We start from the raw sequence: 17,475 nt of genomic DNA on the forward strand, positions 1-17,475 counted from the left end.
ATTTCTCCCTGTCCGCCTACAAATATATTTTCTGTTGCACTGAGGTGAAAGCGCTGAAAAATTTGTTTACAACTTGTGAGTACGTCAGGAAGGAAGGAAGAACTGCTGTTACGGCAGTGAAGCTGATTTCAACGTAGACTTTCGTTTATCGCATGGAAACAGTGAGCACTCCGGACTACATCTATTATAGTAGCCAGTACGCCCTCAGACACTAGATCAAACTCAAATTTTCTAATATATACATAAGTGCAGTCTATGCAACTGTGCTCATTTACTAGCAAATTTTATTCACAAGCTTTGCTTGCATGAAATCAAACAAAGCAAAGCAAGTAGTGCACATAGTGATGAGTAGAATATGTAGCGCTACTGCAATATACACGAGAGTATACCTTAATGTTTCTAAAATATAAACTGAAATATGTTGTAAATATATACCGAAAGCATCTATTGAGATGAAGGAAAAAATATTGTACGTAACATTGAGGTGCTAAGAGCATTGAAATATGTTGCTTTATAACTTTTACAGGAGGCGTCAGAACTAAGGCATTTACGTAGTCTATTTCTTTGAAAGCGATGTGGCAGTACCACTTGCAGTGCAATAAATGTTTTATAAAAGCACAATAGAGTGAACAGTGACTTCGCTTAGAACAATAAACAGTAACATGAGAACTCTAATGTTACAAATTCAACTATCCTGAATTCTTTAGTAACGGAAAAAATTAACGTTCAAGTTTCGTTTATAAATCTCGTGCCGAAATCTCCGTGCGTGAAGCCCCGAATTTGGAAATGTATTTTTCGTATTGTCGCAACAAAAGCTCGATGAGATCTTCTGAAACTTCGTATGCTAGGTTTGAACAATGATTTGTTTTTTATCGATTAGAAGCTACGCAAGAACCCAGTACATGTTTTGAAAATATATCTCCTCACGGTGTATAGTGGGGGATTCCCAAGGCATCGCCTCCATCGGCATTCCTTTTCGCGCTTTTTCTTGCTTATGAAAGTCGCTTTGCATTATAAGTGGTGTTTCAGCCACTGTGTACTTTACTAGTACGCGAAAAATCGGTTATCTATTTAGTGCCTCTTTAGAGACTTTTTGTTACCTAATTTAACCCACAGCAGTTTGTTTTTGGTGCAGGAGATATTGAACAATATTTTTTAATAAAACAACCTTTCGCCTGTTCTTTTTTGGGGACTTTTCATAAACACACTCTAAACAATGTTTCGGGGCTGCCACAACAGAACAGGCCCACGTATAAGTGTATATAGCCAAGATTGCTCTTATCATTGTGATATTGTGTTTTACAGAGTAGTTGGTAAGCTTTTCGTTTTGTCGTTTCGCAAGGACACAAAACGAACCCACACAAGTTATCTTATTTTTCTAATGTTCCACATTGCTTCCGGAACACGTGCATTTGTTTTTTTTTTTTTGCATGAGACACAATAATTCAGATGGCTAAGAGAACCAATGGAAAAGGCGAATCACAAAAAAAGAAAATAAAAGGAACAGAGAGGAACCCTTGGCAAAAACGTTTTCGTGAAGCAGTGCGATCCGAACATGCGTACCCATGACCCCAAGGAGAGTATCGTTAGCCATCTGTAATTTAGGCACTCTAGCAGAGCACAGCATGGCCTTGTATAAGTAGTATCGCAAGCCGTCGAGAAAGGGAACTGAGAGTGACTGGGAGAAATAAAAAAGGGCGAGGGAGAGTAAAGCATAGCGTTGAAGGAAAGAGATAAATAAAACGAAAGGGAGGAACCAGAATGAAGGGCGAAAGATAGATGGGAAGATAAATAAAGAGGAAGCAAAAAGAAGAATAGAGAGAAAGAAAATATATTTAGAGACAACAAAAGAAATATATATTGCAAGAGGCTGAAAGCACTAGAAAATAGAGAAACAGAAAAAGTAGAGTGTTATCTAAAAGAATAAGAGTAAGAAGAAACACACAAGGCCATCAAGCTGTAGACTTCACCCCTGCTTAGCAACGCTGTTGCGAAGCCGTCTAATCTTTTAAAAGGCGAAAGCACTTGATGGCTTATGGCAGTGGTCTTAAACTCACCTAAGCTAACGTGCCGTAGTTAAAAAAATTAAGCATTTTTATACAATGCTCCGCTTTGTGAACAAGGTTGAAGCTACAGAAGGAAGGGGGCAGTGAACACCTAACACGGCAATTCTGAAAGGCGCATTTCATTAGCTAAATGTGATGCGTTTCTGGTGGCTATTTGGCCTCAACATTAGAGCGGCATATCGACGATGATCTGTAGAGTTACCCGAATACGGACGCCAATTTTTATATTACATTTTTTTTCATGCTCATCTTTCAATACAAGGCTATGCATGAGTTAATTCACGAAAAAAAGAAAAAAATGCTTCGGACAAGTCTCATCTCTGCAGCTTACCCAAGCAAAGGGCTATTATCCGAAATAAGCCAGTAAATATCGCGACATGCCTTGAACAATAACACAATTTGTTTCTTGTGAAGCCACGGGTCACAACAATATACGCTGCGGGGTTTCAAACCCTGCCTTATAGAGTGCGAATTTTGACCATCACCGTCCCGCGATGGCGGCATCTCGCAACCCGCTTTATCGAGTACGAGTGACAAAAAGAATCACCATCAAGAGTAGGCGACCCAGGTTGCAGAATTTTGTGGTGTCATTATGACGTCATCGTGGTCTCACAAAGACGTCAGACCACGCAACGTGAAATTAAGACGTCATCATATCGCTTGATAGCTTGCTCTAGGTGGTCCAATCACGGAGGCAATGCCAAACTAGGAGGGGTGCCTTTAATCTCGAAGGCATTGTAAAGTCACGTTAGGTGCAGAAGAGTTTTTAAGGGTGGCTGGGCAGCATAAATGCGCAAGCGGAGAGCAAAAGAAAGATAGGTTTCACGTTGCAGTCGTGTTAAGTGAATGTATTTAGGTACACTTAGGTCTTGTTTGTCATGTGAGATCAACTTGAGGTAATATTCTTATGTGACCGTGAAATATTGTTGGGTGTAGAATACTGTCAGCAGCGACGACACATTGTCTGCATTTAACAAACATGACCGTGCAGATGAATGCTAGACATCTCCACAATGAATCTGTTATAGAAACAATCAACCAAACTCCCCGCCAAACTCAGATCACCTTGGTGCCCTCGTAGATATAACTTCAACGCTTTTCGCTCACTTATGTTGTCGCGTCCTCAACCTCTTGCTGAAAACTTTGTAAGTCTCAATTAATTTTGATTCTCAATATTAGCAATCCTAATCCACTTCATCTTTAAATTCGCAATTCGGACTTCTTATACATATCCGGCCGTTAAGTAGGTGCACGCCTAAGCTTATAAGACTTCTCACCTTTCTTGGAAGAGCGGAAGATGTCCTCTTGCTCTAGTCTCACGCCCGCCAGACTCAAGTGCGGGGTCCTTGGCCGAGCTTGAGTTCTACCGCTTTCTCCATGTGGGGGCACATTTTCTCCGACGTCACTTGCATTTATATTAGCCCGGTCCAGTGCTTGTGAAAGCTGCTTCGCTTCTTCTGATGACCACGACTGGTCGTACACGACACCTGAAAAACAGCGAGCGCAGTGTCTAATATAAAACTATGGCCACAAGCTCATACCTCTCCATGGTGGCGTACCTATGCCGCATATATATAGTATTTAAAAACTTAACAAACGCATCTAAAGAGCACAGAGGAATAGCCAAATATAAAAGAAGAACAGAGAGGTTAGTGTCACACTTGACTCCTTCCCTACTGAGGAAGTACGTATTAACAATATTACCATAACTTACGTTGCCAAACATCTGACAAAAATATTAGACACGCCATAGTGAAGGCCACCGTCAATTTTATTCACCTGGTGTTGTTGTTTAGAGTGCATTGACAGCGAACAGCACCCGAAACTGTAGCACTTCACCTCCACCTAAATGCAGCCGCCAAAGCAGGGATCAAACCCAGAAGATTCGGCTCAGAACTCAATCACCACACCAGTAGTCTACTATGGCAGACTAGAGTGAATGTACAAGAATAGAACAAGAGTAAAGAAATATACACCATCTCCCGCTAAAAAGAACCATGTGCAGATGCGAAACAGTGGGTGCTAATGGTTACACTGGCGATGGTGTTCACGCTGGAGCTCATGCGGTGTTGTGCAGAAGAAAAACCTGAGAAAACGCAAAGAACAATGTTATGGACTAGTGTTTTCTACAAGTGCGTGCTAATCGCTGCTAATGAACAATGAGACACAAAAGAATCCAATCGGACACAGAAACCCACAACCCGCTTTTAGTTAACGTGCACAGTACGCATTTTTATTTAAAAACAACGCACATCAGAAATCTTGCCCTTCGGGGTCAAGGTCCAGTGCCTATATACATATGGAGTAGCCAGTGAACGATTGTGCAGCGCAAGCTGTCAATTTTTTCAATCAAAAAGCGCGCTAGCACAAGCTGCCTACGTCGGCGTCGCCTGCGAGAGAAGGAGAGCATAAGAGAGGCGACGCGCATGCGCATTGGGGGTGTGGACGCCACGAAGGGAGATTCTTATTAGCCCGAGAACAAACACTGGTGGCGTGGCAGTCGGGATGAAGTGACGTTACGACAAGGGCTCATTTCCTCGGCGACCGAGTATCGCCTTTTTCTGCGCCCACCACGCGCGAATGTATACGCGATATATACAGCAGTCATCATTGCTCATTGTTGAGGTGCAAGTCTATCAAAGTAAAAGGCAGCTGTTTAGGCCACTTGCAAAATTTAAGTGAGCTGTTGCGATAATCTGATGGGCAAACTTACCTCCCAACGGAAGATTCACTGTGAAAGTGGTGGTGAATGACAGTGATGCATTTTTTGTTTTCACTGCTTACGCCTAGAAATCGATTCTTAACGGCTTTAGGCTAGTTACCCCAACTTTCTTTACATCTTGGAGCACAGTCCGGAGTTATAAGATGTGTCCCAACGAATTACAGGTGGAATTATTGCCTTTTAAATTCACTAAATACATCGAAGTTTTATGCAGTTTATGTGGGCGATTTCACAAAGTAGTGCTTTCTGCTAAAAGGGACGTTACATTATTTACAAAAAAAATCTTTCAATATGTACAAATTGTTGAATAATCTAATAAGGTTCCATACAAAACGCCTAAAAATGCTGATATGTTATCGGTATTTAATTTACACGTAAATATTTCTTATAAGTAGCTAGCCACCTGCAAATATGTAGGCGTATTTCTGATTTGCAGTAACTGTTGCTCCGATCAAACGCCGCGTCACAAGCGGTAGTGTTTAATTTGCGTGGGAGAACTGTTCATAGTGATTCACCGACGTAGCCCGCGTAATAATTAAACGTTATTCGCCTAAATGTGTCAGTGTCTGGTCTACCACTTCATATTGACGTACATTTTCATGAAACTTGGAGATACTCAACTGCAAGTAAAATCAATTTACGAGTGGGCTATTTAAACAAGTATACTTACCTGTGCAACATCTGCTGCGCCGTTGCTACGATGCTGCATGAAGCTGGCGCAATTAAACTCAACTAGTTTTTGTGAGATGAAGCCCCGAAATTACTTCAAAGAAAACATGGAATCGAAATACGCGAGGAGTTAGAGAGTATTCTACGGTCGTGCAGAGAACGTCTTAAGCTTAGGCACTTCGGAATACGTTCCACCACGATAGACTTAAGGTTGTATGAAATCCCTGCTGTTAATAAAAACCTGGTGGTACCGGCTGTTCTTTTGTATATTTGTCTTTTATGACGTGATTTTGTGAACTCTGAATCGGGCGAAGCCGGGGGAAGACGCGAGTTCAGCGTTTGGCTCAGCGCCCCCTAGCCACACGCTCAGCGATATTACATGTTGGACCACACTCAGATAGAGTGCCAAGAAGGAATACTGAAAAAAAGTAATACTTTTTATGCAGCCAGTTAAGATTTTTTTACTCAATGTTAAAATGATTTTACTCAGTATTTGACCATGCAAACAAATGCAACCTACAAAATAGATTTATTGAGCTTTCGAAATTAATCAATTGGCTTCAGGTAGCAGACAAGGGAAGGCATAACTTGGAGGGAATTGAGCAGGCTGTAAGAAGCAGCAGACACCTGATTGTTGCGACCGCAAGCTTGTGCATGGACATAAGGGACAAGGAAGGCAACATCATCACCAACATAGATATGACAGGTGAGGTGGACTAGAAATTTTACAGTGAGCTGTACAGAAGCCAAAAGAACCACGATGATATCGCAAGAAGCAACAATAGCGCAGAAGAATTCGACATCCTACCAATAACGACAGGGGAAGCAAGGAAATCCCAAGGGAGAATTCGAAGAGGCAAAGCGCTGGTGATTAAAAGGTAACAACGGGCCTGCTGAAAGATGGCAGAGCAATTGTGTTAGAAAAACTGTCCACCTTATATACGAAATGTCTCTGCACGGGAAGGGTACCAGAATCTTGAAAGAAGCCCGACACCACGTTATTCTATAAGAAAGCAGACGCCAGGGACTTGAAAAAATACAGGCCGATTAGGTTACTGTTCATTTTCTACGAATTATTTACAAAAATATTAGCTAATAGAATCAACGCTACATTAGACTTTAGTTAACCCAAGGGCCAAGCACGATTTCCTACAGGCTACTCTAAAATAGGCCATATTTATACTATCAATAAGGTAGTAGAGAAAAGCACGTAATGCAACCGATTCCTATACATATAGCCTTCATAGTTAACGAGAAGGCGTTTGAATCAGTCCAGACATCATCAGTTCATCAGACACTACGGAATCATGCCATCGACAAACCATACGTAACCATATTGGAAGAAATTTACGGTGGCTCAACAGCCATCATAGTTTTTCATAAGGAGAATGACTGAATCACAATAAAGAAAGGTGTAAAGCAGGGAGACATGATCTCTACATTGCTATCTACCGCGTACTGATAGTTTTTCAGGGCCCTAGATTGGGAAGAGTTAGTGATAAATGTTAATTGGGGATATTTTAGTGACTTGCGATTCGCTGATGACATTGTCTTGATGAGTAACTCGGGGGACGAATTACAGCGTATGATCACTTAAGTGGACACAGAATAGAGAAAGGTAGGTCTGAAAAGTAGCATGCAAAAAAATAAAATAATGTGCAGCAACTTTGGCCAGAAAAAAACCGCTTTGCGATAAGTGGAAAGATGCTGGAAGCTGTAAAAGAATATGTCTACTTATGACAGGTAGTAACCATGGAGCCAAAGAATCAAGGTGAAATAACAAGAAGAATAAGGATGGGGTGAATTCATTCCGTAAGCATTCTTAAATCGTGAACGGTAATGTGCCACTAAACCTCAAGAGGAATGCATATAACAGATGCATCTTGCCGGTATTTACCTACAAACAGAAGCCTGGAGTCTTACAACAACGATTCAGCTTAAATTCAGGATGATGCAACGAGCGATGGATAGCGCAATGATAGGTGCTACTTTAAGAGTCAAGAAGTTAGTAGAGTTGGTCAGGGAAAAAAACAGCAGGAATTCCATACAACAGCAGGGATTGCATACAACCTTAAATCTATCGTGGTGGAAACGTATTCTGAAGCGCTTTAGCTTAAGATGTTCTCTGCACGACCGTAGAATACTCTCTAACTCCTCGCGTATTTCGATTCCACGTTTTCTTTGAAGTAATTTCCGGGCTTCATCTCACGAAAACTAGTTGAGGTTAATTGCGCCAGTTTCATGCAGCATCATAGCAACGGCGCTGCAGTTGTTGCACAGGTAAGTATACTTGTTTAAATAGCCCACTCGTAAACTGATTTTACTTGCAGTTGAGTATCTCCAAGTTTCATGAAACTGTACGTCAATATGAAGTGGTAGACCAGACACTGACACATTTAGGCGAATAACGTTAAATTAATACGCGGGCTACAAGGGGAATCACTATGAACAGTTCTCCCACGCAAATTAAACACTACCGCTTGTGATGCGGCGTTTGATCGGAGCAACAGTTTCTGCAAATCGAAAATACGCCTACATATTTGCAGGTGGCTAGCTACTCAGAAGAAATATTTACGTGTAAATTATATACCGATAACATATCAGCATTTTTTGGGCGTTTTGTATGGGACCTTAAAATATTGTTCAACAATTTTGATATATTGAAAGATTTTTTTTGTAAATAATGTAACGTATCTTGTAGCAGAAAGCGATACTTTGTGAAATCGCCCACATAATCTGCATAAAACTGCGATGTATTTAGTGAATTTAAAAGACCGTAATTCCATCTGTAATTCTTTGGGAAACATCTTATAACTCGGGACCGTACTCCAAGATATAAAGAAAGTTCGGGTAACTAACGTAAAGCCATTAGGAACCGATTTCTAGGCGTAAGCGGTGAAAACAAAAAATGCATTCCTGTCATGCACCACCATTTTCACAGTGAATCTTCCGTTGGGAGGTAAGTTTGCCCATCAGATTATCGCAACAGCTCACTTAAATTTTGCTAGTGGCCAAAACAGCTGCCTTTTATTTTGGTAGACTTGCACCTCAACAATGAGCAATGATGACTGCTGTATATATCGCGTATATATTCGCGCGTGGTGGGCGCAGAAAAAGGCGATACTCGGTCACCGAGGAAATGAGCCCTTGTCGTGACGTCACTTCATCCCGATGGCCACGCCGCCAGTGTTTGTTCTCGGGCTAATAGGAATCTCTCTCCGTGGCGTCCACACCACCAATGCGCATGCGCGTCTCCTTTCCTTTGTTCTCCTTCTCTCGCAGGCAACGCCGACGCAGGCAGCTTGTGCTAGCGCACTTTTTGACTGAAAAAATTGACAGCTCGCGCTGCACAATCGATCACTGGCTTTTATCTAAAGTATTTGTTGCACCTAGTCGCCTTCAAGCGATGGCCCTGCAGATAAGCAAATTCTGAAAGGCTTATGCTGGCTTGATTTCGGAGTGCAGCAATTATCACTTCGAAAGGTCAACAAACTTTGTCGACAACCACATTCATTTAGAATGAAAGACCATGGTTCGAGCTTTATTGATCTGGCAAGAAACCTTGATTTGCTGAAGAATTTAAAATTATGAAATGCAAAGGCTTCAAAATGTGGTGGCTGGCGGTTTTTACATCTAAAGCGTATATGTATATTTGTCATTTGTCTGGTGATGTAGTATTTTTTTTCTACCTACAAGATGTGTGCATTTTCTCAGGCTTTACAAAGACTATGGGTGTACATAGCAGAGAAAATATAAGGGCAAGAAATTGACATCAGCATAACCCTGCCGTTTTGCGCCTAAATTGCTCTAAAAATGTCAAAGAAAAGTGTTATCTTGCACTTCGAAATTTATTACCTAGCCTTTTTGTGAAGAAATAAAAGAAAAGTGCTGTTCTCTTGTTAATATTGATTAATGTGTGATTGTAGTTAGCAACTGTGGCGTTAGCACAGGATTATATGTTGTTATGATAATCCATTTGAAAGAAACAAGTTTGTTAATTCGGAAAAACGGAAGCCACTCTAACCAATTCTTTGGTTCATGTCGCTGTGGACACGATGGCGTTTAGTTATAGATTACGAAATAGAAGACAAGAAAAATCTGGCCACAGCTTTCATGTTTTGTTCTTCGTTAAAGTGCTATGACTGAAATCATGATAGTGTTATTTTTTGCTTTCCAGAGATTACCGTAAGCGAAATCGACTCTGAAGGCTGATTGACAAGTGTTTCAACGGACTTTTATTGAGAGTGGTTAGCAAGTGACTCTTTGTTTATGTTTGTTGTTTATACTAATTTTTTCTTAAAATTTGTTCCTTAGAACGTATTTCTGGATTGTCTCATGCGGTGCGATGTGAAGGCTTTATAAGAAAATTTTACCTATCAAGTCTAAACATTACGTTAGAGGCACCTGCCTGTGCGTGGCAAAGAGACTACTTTAGCCTAGTACAAAGATTAAGAGTTTTGATAAATAACCATGCATAAGAAAACATTGAAGATATATCATTTCTCTCTTTCATGCATACACACCAAAACATGCCCTATAAGAGTGCATACTTGAATTAAAACATTGTCGTGCCTCTAGCACTGCAATCCTAAACGGCCAGAAAATATTACACTTGCATGGGAGCTTACTCATGCTTCTTTGCAAAGAGATGGCCGTAAAAATTTTTTTGCAGTTTTTACCGACATGTGCATGCGATCATACTTTATAGAGGCGTGAATATTTGTAGCAGCAAATATAGCTCGAAATGCGTTGTATTTTCAGACCGCATATCTTATTGGCAAGCTGTTGTGATCGATTGGGCGTGGGGTGTTTTCTTCACCATGCTTTTGTAGGGAGAAGTTAAAGGCACCGATATCACGCTGAATGCTGAATACGTTTATGACACCCCTCCTCACTTTCACCCAAGTACTCCATCGGTAGCACTAGTATAGAATGAGTCCCTGAAACAATATTGACTTAGAACAACTGTCTTTGTGGGTAAGTTGTTACACTCACTGTTCATTTGTTCAGTTTGAAGATGTTCTTGACGACATTTATAAATAAAGCTGTTCAAAAAATTGTTAAGCCACAGGCCAAAGACAAAAGAACATGCCCTGCGTTTGCCAGCGAAGCTGCAGTAGCTCTCGAAGTGAAGCGCTGTAGCCATTTATTGAATCCCCCGGGTGAGTATACGTTGAACTGCAACACTTTTAGTTGTGATCGACCTAACGCTGGAGCCATAGTAAATAGTGAGCTTTCGTTTCACCTGAATGATTAGCGGATACTACGACAGAGTTCTAAGCTACAAAGTTCACAAGAAACTTCCGTGACTTTGTTTCCAGCATCATTCCAGACAAGATGACCTGTAACAAAACAACTGCTAAATGGTCATTGCGTTTTGCGTAGAATGGTGTTTTTTCAGCCTTCCGCTCATATACCCATGAACGTCATTATACATTCCCGTCTTCAGCTAAGGGAAAGTTCAAAATGTTTATGAGTAGCCTGATCTATTCGTATGCAAAATAAATGATAACGTGGCACTGTGGCTTGAGTTGCGTCAATATAGGAACGAAATACCAATACTACCAGAAGTCACTTTTTTAAGACCACTCACTTTCTCTCAATTGAAGAAGGAATACTACCTGAAACATTTAGCACGATAGAATCAGTTTGCAAAAAATACACTGATTCATAGCTGAGGTAATGATCAATATTGCCCTCCTTTTTCAAAGCAACCGTGTTTAATAAAACTACTCTTTAGGCGCGGCGTTATGTTGAATGCTTTTTTCTATGCTTATGAAGTTTGTAAGGGTAACAAAAAGTTATTTTGAAAATCCCTTTCAGCAAGATGCCGCCGTGTCTGAACTATTATGACACGAGATATGTATATATACATACACATATCCTCTTACTCATTGTAGTTGATCGTTGCAATATTTCGCACGAAAGTGAAAAGTTCTCACCACTCAGAAATATTGTCAATGCTTCAGATGGCTCTCAATAATTTAAGGATTAATGTTACTTGTGTTATTCATGGCATTTGCGATGACCTCATTTTGGCAATAGGCATTTCGGGAGTTCCTGTGCAGATAAACAATATAAATTATTGCTAATATGCGTGAAAAGACAGAAATTGAGCCAGCAGCTAGGCTACGTTAAATGCTAATAGTGGATAGTGATTAAGACGGTGAGTTAGCAAATAAAAAACAGCCTTTTAAAGACAACGTTAGGTCATCCTGCGCCGCGAACAGAGTTCAAAAATAGGTATGATAGATGATTTCCAGAAAAATATTCTCTTGAAAGTACGAGTATACATGCCATCTAATGCTCGCATGCCTACATTATAGCAATGCCTCAAATCCAATGAACTTGTTTAATTGCGCTTCGTATTACCTTCTTTCCTACTAAGCTGCACCTTGTAGCGGTGAAGCCGTGAGAATTCAGCGTACAACGTGTCTTTATATATGTGCACGCGAGATCGTAGGAAAAATTAGCTGCTGTGTCCAATAACCTCTAAAACAAAAATTTAGAGGTAACTTATTCGCCTTTTTATACGGTGAATACGTCATGATTCTTTGACACACTGGCACAAGGGACATTCACACAACCTGAATTTTGTTGAAAAAAGGAGGAATTTTTCTAATTTTTTTTTCGTTTATTCGTTTTTGCGCATGTGCATGGTCACGGACAAACTGCGACTTCATGGTGTACGAGGGGGGCGTCGGGTTAAACACATCGCATCATTTCTCTAGAATTGCCAACAGCTGGTGAAAAGATTGCGTCATCATATTTGTGACTGCAATACAAAGCTCATGCCTTTAATTCCTACCCTACTGTTGTTGCTATATTAGTTTAGAAGCTTGCGTCACAAAACATCTGTCTAGAATGTCGAATCTGTAGCACAAAAGAAAATTTTTTGTGGTAGGTGGGAAGTTAGCCATACTTCTACGCTCGCGCATACATAGAGATGCGAATAAAAAAAATGAACAAAAACGTTTAGACCCCCCAGATACTCTCTTCGTTATGCTAAGGCTATAAAACAAATATTGTGTTGCCTGTGGTCAAGTGATTATGTGGGTGAATTGCTTCATGGACCATATAAGCTCCAGATTTGTATTTCTGTTTGTATATCAAACATGTGAATGTGAACACCCCACATGGGGTGAATGATATTATGAATGATATTATAGTCAAAATCAAAAAGAAGAAATGGACGTGGGCCCGGCAAGTAGCACAAAGCAGGATAACCGCTGGTGATTAAGGCTAACTGACTTGATTGCCAGAAAAAGAAAACGCACGAAGGGGAGGCATAATGTTAGGTGTGCCGACGAGATTTAAAAATTCGCAGGTATAACGTGGCAGCAAAAAGCACAAGACCAGGTTGATAGGCGGATCATGGGAAAAGCCTTTCCCTGCAGATTGATGTTGATGATGACGATGATATCTGAATATTTCTGTTAACTAAGGGTTCAGATTGCTGTTCACTACACATTCACCTATTGGCATTCTTACCTAATCATAACCAAGAGTTATAACACTGATCATCTAAGAAATCTCTCATATTCCTGGCTCTTGGGAAATTATCAGTCTCCTACACGCCCTGAAAAACTTCGACTGGTCTTTCACCTTCAGTCACTGGCATTTCTTGTGGCTGCTTCTCTATCGAAGCGTTTTTATTCCATTGCCAAGTAACTTTAGCTTTCGCAAATCAATCATCAACTCACAGCGTCACAGCCGAGACAACAGTTGCTCATATAAAGGTATAAATCGCTGCTGTCGTAACTAGGACTGAGAGGAGCCCTTTAGTAGAGGGCTTTCTGACGTTATGGGGAAGTTATAGTAGGGGGCTTTCTGAATTTATGGGGAACATACCAGTGGACTAAGGTGAACATACCAGTGAACTTAGGTGAGCCAATGAATCGTAGTACGGCAAACATACTAAAGCATGCTTGAACAGCTTTGCTATTGAATCGGCGAAACCTAACCCTTGAATAAGCCCAGTTCACTTGAATAAGATACATAGCTATTTTTCCCAAAGCGTAACATAGTTCCAGACACCCGAAAATATTTTCATTCAGCGTTGCACTGTGAAAGAATGCCGAGTGTTTCAGTAATGGACAAATGGTAGGGACAGGCCCAGTTGAAAGCTGGTTGTCTATCTTCATTTCCTTCCCGCTCATGTGATTATTTGTCATTCCCTGCTTTTTACACATGTGTCGCAAATTCCGGTGCCAACTGTTGTTTCGGAATTGGCTATGGCCATGACAAATGTTCGTTTTTCTCCTTGAGGATTGGAACTTTTCGGAAATGCACTTCACCAATCGTAAATGCTTTATCATGCACTCCCTGTGGGGTGTTCACTTTCACATGTTTGATTTACAAAGAGAAATACAAATCTGGAACATATATGGACCATTGAGCAATTCACCCGCATAATTACTTGATAACAGGCAACACAACAGTTGTTTTAGAGTTTTAGCATAACGAACTGGGTGGTCCAATAACGAGCTGGGGGGTTTAAACTTTTTTGTTCATTTTTTTAATTCACATTTCTATGTATGCGCGAACGTAGAAGTATGGCTTACTCCCCTCCCCAACTACCACAAAAAATTTCTTTTGTGTTACAGATTCGACATTCTAGACACATCTTTTGTGACGCAAGCTTCTAAACTAACATAGCAACAGCAGCAGGGTAGGCACGTCTATAGGAATTCAAGGCATGAGCTTTGTATTGAAGTCACAAATATGATGATGCACTTTCTTCACCAGCTGTTGGCAATTCTAGAGAAATGATGCGACGTGTTTAACCCCCCGCCCCCCTCGTACACCATGAAGTCGCAGTTTGTCCGTGGCCATGCACATGCGCACACACGAATAAATGAAAAAAAAATAGAAAAATTCCCCCTTTTTTTACCAAAATTCAGGTTGTGTGAATGTTCCGTTGCGCCTGTGTGTCAAATAATCATGTCGTAATCGCCGCATAAAAAGGCGAATAAGTTACCTCTAAATTTTTGTTTTAGAGTTTATTGTACACAGCAGCTAATTTTTCCTACAATCTCACGTGCACATATACACAAACACGTTGTACGCTGAATGCTCACGGCTTCACCGCTACAAGGTGCAGCCTAGTAGGAAGGAAGGTAATACGAAGCACAAATAAACAAGTTCATTGGATTCGAGGCATTGCTATAACGTAGGCATGCGAGCATTAGATGGCATGTATACTCGTACTTTCAAGAGAATATTTTCCTGCAAATCATCTATCATACCTATTTTTGAACTCTGTTCGCGACGCAGGATGACCTAACGTTGTCTTTAAAAGGCTGTTTTTTATTTGCTAGCTCACCGTCTTAATCATTATCCACTATTGGCATCTAACGTAGCCTAGCTGCTGGCTCAATTTCTGTCTTTTCACGCATAATAGCAATAATTTATATTGTTTATCTGCACAGGAACTCCCGAAATGCCTATTGCCAAAATGAGGTCATCGCAAATGCCATGAATAATTCATGTAACAGTAATCATTAAATGATTGAGAGCCATCTGAAGCATTGACAATATTTCTGAACGGTGAGAACTTTTCACTTCCGTGCGAAATATTGCAACGATCAACTACAATGAGTAAGATGATATGTGTATGTATATATACATATCTCGTGTCAAAATAGTTCAGACACGACGGCATCTTGCTGAAAGGAATTTCGCAAAATAACTTTTTAAAAAAGAAGTAATGTTGAGTGTTACTATTACAAACTTCATAAGCTTAAAAAAAGCATTCAACCTATCGCCGCGCCTAAAGAGTAGTTTTATTAAACACGGTTGCTTTGAAAAAGGAGGGAAATATTGATCATTACCTCAGCTATGAATCAGTGTATTTTTTGCAAACAGATTCTATCGTGCTAAATGTTTCAGGTAGTATTCCTTCTTCAATTGAGAGAAAGTGAGTGGTCTTAAAAAAGTGGCTTCTGGTAGTATTGGTATTTCTTTCCTAAGATGACGCAATTCAAGCCGCAGTGCCACGTTATCATTTATTTTGCATACATGTATTTCCAGGCTACCCATAAACATTTTGAACTTTCCCTTAGCTGAAGACGGGAACGTATAAAGACGTTCATGGGTTTATGAGCGGAAGGCTGAAAAAATACCATTCTACGCAAACGGAATGACCATGTAGCTGTTGTTTTGTTACAGGACATCTTGTCTGGAATGATGCTGGAAACAAAGTCACACAAGTTTCTTGTGAACTTTGCAGCTTAGAACTCTGTCGTAGTATCCGCTAATCATTCAGGTGAAACGGAAGCTCGCTATTTACTATGGCTCCAGCGTTAGGTCGATCACAACTAAAAGTGTTGCAGTTCAACGTATACTCACCCGGGTGATTCATTAAGTGGCTACAGCGCTTCACTTCGAGACCTCCTGCAGCTTCGCTGGCAAACGCAGGGCATGTTCTTTTGTCTTTGGCCTGTAGCTTAACAATTTTTGGAACAACTATATTTATAAATGTCGTCAAGAACATCTTCAAACTGAACAAATGATTAGTGAGTGTAACAACTTACCCACAAAGACAGTTTTTCTCAGCCATTATTGTTTCAGTGACCCATTTTATACTAGTGCTACTGATGGAGTACTTCGGTGAAAGTGAGGAGGGGTGTCATAAACGTCTTCAGCATGCAGCGTGATATAAGTGCCTTTAACTTCTCCCTGCAAAAGCAAGGTGAAGAAAACACCCCACGCCCAATCGATCACAACAGCTTGCCAATAAGATATGCGGTCTGAAAATACAACGCATTTCGAACTATATTTGCTTCTCCAAATATTCACGCCTCTGTAAAGTATGATCGCATGCACATGTCGGTAAAAACTACAACAAAAACTTTACGGCCATCTCTTTGCAAAGAAGCATGAGTAAGCTCCCATGCAAGTGTAATATTTTCTGGCCGTTTAGGATTGCAGTGCTAGAGGCACGACAATGTTTTAATTCAAGTATGCACTCTTATAGGGCATGTTTTGGTGTGTATGCATGAAAGAGAGAAATGATATATCTTCAATGTTCTCCTATGCATGGTTCATTATCAAAACTTTTAGTCTTTGTACGAGGCTAAAGTAGTCTGTTTCCCACGCACAGGCGGGTGCCTCTAACTTAGACTTGATAGGTAAAATTTTCTTATGAAGCCTTCACATCGCACCACATGAGACAATCCAGAAATACGTTCTAAGGAACAAATTTTAACAAAAAATAAGTTTAAACAACAAACATAAACAAATAGTCACTTGCTAACCATTCTCAATATAAGTCCGTTGAAACACTTGTCAATGATCCTTCAGAGTCGATTTCGCTTACGGTAATCATTGGAAAGCAAAAAAATAACACTATCACGATTTCAGTCATAGCACTTTAACAAAGAACAAAACATGAACACTGTGGCCAGATTTTTGTTGTCTTCTATTTCGTAATCTATAACTAAACGCCATCGTGACCAGAGCGACATGGACCAAAGAAGTGGTTAGGGTGGCTTCCGTCCTTCTAAATTAACAAACTTGTTTCTTTCAAATGGGTTATCATAACAACATATATTCCTGTGCTAACGCCACAGTTGCTAACTACAATGACACATTAATATATTGTCACGTAGCCGCGACGAAGGAGGAACGTGCACGACAGGATCGGGAGCAAGCCGCAACATTCTTTTATTTCACTGGGCTGACCTGCGCCCGAAAGAATGTGAACCGCCGTACAGCTGGCGAACTACTACACCGGTGCCCACGGATGCCCTCGGCTTATTCGCGAGGGGCGTTTTCCGATAAAACGCGGCACGAAGATAAATTCACGGATCACGACTTCATGATGATGCGCAGATACACACTAGCCATGTGCGTCCCAAGCAAAGCGATAAGGATGGGAAGTGATTGTGGCATTACTCCCCTTTTAAATAAGCATCGGCCCAATGCTTAAAAGAGCAAACATTGAAACCGAGAACAGTGTCATAAGAACACACGAGAACAAAAAGGAAGATCAAAATTTGCAGTTGGCATTGCAAA

The 17,475-nt window shown here is 40.6% G+C and overlaps 1 long non-coding RNA gene across 1 annotated transcript in view; it reads right to left on the minus strand.

Moving 5' to 3' along the window:
- Positions 1–3,438: 3,438 nt before the first annotated feature.
- The window catches only part of LOC142817388 (uncharacterized), a 71,388-nt gene continuing 57,351 nt past the window's right edge, over positions 3,439–17,475 (minus strand). The window contains exon 3 of the long non-coding RNA XR_012895204.1: positions 3,439–3,553. This is a non-coding gene — a long non-coding RNA (uncharacterized LOC142817388). The remainder of the gene's footprint in view (positions 3,554–17,475) is intronic.

The sequence above is a fragment of the Rhipicephalus microplus genome, chromosome 5 (assembly GCF_043290135.1).
Source record: "Rhipicephalus microplus isolate Deutch F79 chromosome 5, USDA_Rmic, whole genome shotgun sequence".
NCBI classification, from domain to species: Eukaryota; Metazoa; Arthropoda; class Arachnida; order Ixodida; family Ixodidae; genus Rhipicephalus; species Rhipicephalus microplus.